We start from the raw sequence: 1,834 nt of genomic DNA, 5'->3' as shown, positions 1-1,834 counted from the left end.
TGAGAAAATATGAATAAAAGAAGAAACAATATCAAAAACTGAGTCCCGAACAGAGAAATATGCCCCAAACAAGTTCGGCGGCAACTAGGGTCAGAAACTCTGAAACTGGAGAAAAATGGCCAGAACGGAATCCTAAGAGTACACGACTCGATGAAATGTGAAAATGAATCCCATACGAGAATCCAGGCTCCAGATGAGGTATTTTTGCAATAACTTTCGTTAATTGCACAATTGCCCCTCCAAAAAGTGAAAACTGCACTAATGCCCCAGAATGAAAATATCTTCAAAAAATATTTTTTTAAAAACCACTGAAATAAAATATCTTCAAAAGATATTTACGAAAAACACTCCAAGAAAAGAAAAAGATTTTGAAGAACTGTGCATCCATACTCCTATGGACACCAGGAATAATCAGAGTACTTTCTTACAAAAGTAAAGATACGTATTTCGTGGAAACCACTAAGGATGAAGGCACGTGAAGTCAAAAACTAACTTCGAGCATGAAAGGTGAGGTTTTGCCAATAAAGTGACAAATGGGGAAAAGACAGAATAGGGAAAATGACGAAATAGGAAAAGGACAAAAAGTGAATAGTATCCGAAAAGTGAAAATGGCTCGGTCCTCAAAAAAAGTTGTCAATCCAAATGAAAGAGTCTCAGAAAACATTTCCGAGAACTTGAGATGAAACTATGAGATGAGAAACTAAACTCAGAAAAGAAAATTAAACGAAAAAAATTTATCCGTAAAATTTCAGAAAAAGGAAAGGAAGGAAAATGACCGGGTCATTACATGAATACTATCCTAAGGATCAAAGATGGAAGTATGGTGCAATGTGTTGATCTATTAAGCTTTTTAGCGATCCATAAGGTCGAGCGTTAGGTCAATGACTCCCAAACCAGACGGCTTTAGGGCATTAGGCGTTCAAACACCCCTAAGGAGTTACAAGCTAAAATCAACTAGGCTACAAATCAAGACAACCTCCATCTAATCATTTCCCATTTCTCACCTTTTGGGAGAAGTCACTTTTTTATTACTTTTGTAACTTATTTTATTTTATTTTTTTATCAAGTTATTAACCTAGAGTTTGGGCCTTCCACTTTTCGGCGCGAGAAATTCAGTGTTTGATGAGGCTAGAATCTCGGCTACTTAGTGAAAAGGGGTTGTTATCCACCTTTATCAAGAATGAAAGCTTTCAATGCATTACTAGCTCAATTGGGATATAACCAATTCAATAATCAACAAAGCATGTACCCCACAAATGAATGCTAGTGTGCGCCTGTGCTAGTGTAGAATACTAGAGTGAATCTCAAAACACTCACAAAATTAGGATGATGTGGACTACAAGTGCAAGCAAGATATCAATCTTTCAAAAAATTTATTCCTAAATGGCATCCACAAGGCATACAAGGAGTATTGGACTCTCAAGTCAAGCAATTTTTAAATTTTAAGCAATATAGTCCTCAAAAGATCAAAATCATAGCTAGTTAAGGACCAATCATAGAAAATTCCTCAAATACACAAGTCATGCTCAAAATTTTGAATTGAAAGCAAATACTGCAATTAACACCATTACCCCCCAAACTTAAATGGCACAGTGTCCTCAATGTTCAAAAAAGGACAAAGGGAAAGAGTATACCAGTGTAACTAGCAAGAATGACCGGGACAGAAGTATCCAAAGTAGGTGGCATAGCCCCCCCAAACTTGGGATTAACTGTGGTCCTGAAAAGATGGCACTAGGATAAAACTCATCAGATAACAAAAAGGATAATAACAGTGCACAGTGGACATGCAAGTGTAAATGGGATAGTCAAATGAAGTAATGAGAGAGAAATAAGG

Source organism: Cornus florida, unplaced genomic scaffold, assembly GCF_030987335.1.
Source record: "Cornus florida cultivar Cherokee Brave unplaced genomic scaffold, ASM3098733v1 CherokeeBrave_3.0.0_Hap2_Chr01, whole genome shotgun sequence".
Classification (NCBI taxonomy): Eukaryota; Viridiplantae; Streptophyta; class Magnoliopsida; order Cornales; family Cornaceae; genus Cornus; species Cornus florida.
This window is presented reverse-complemented; position numbering follows the sequence as displayed.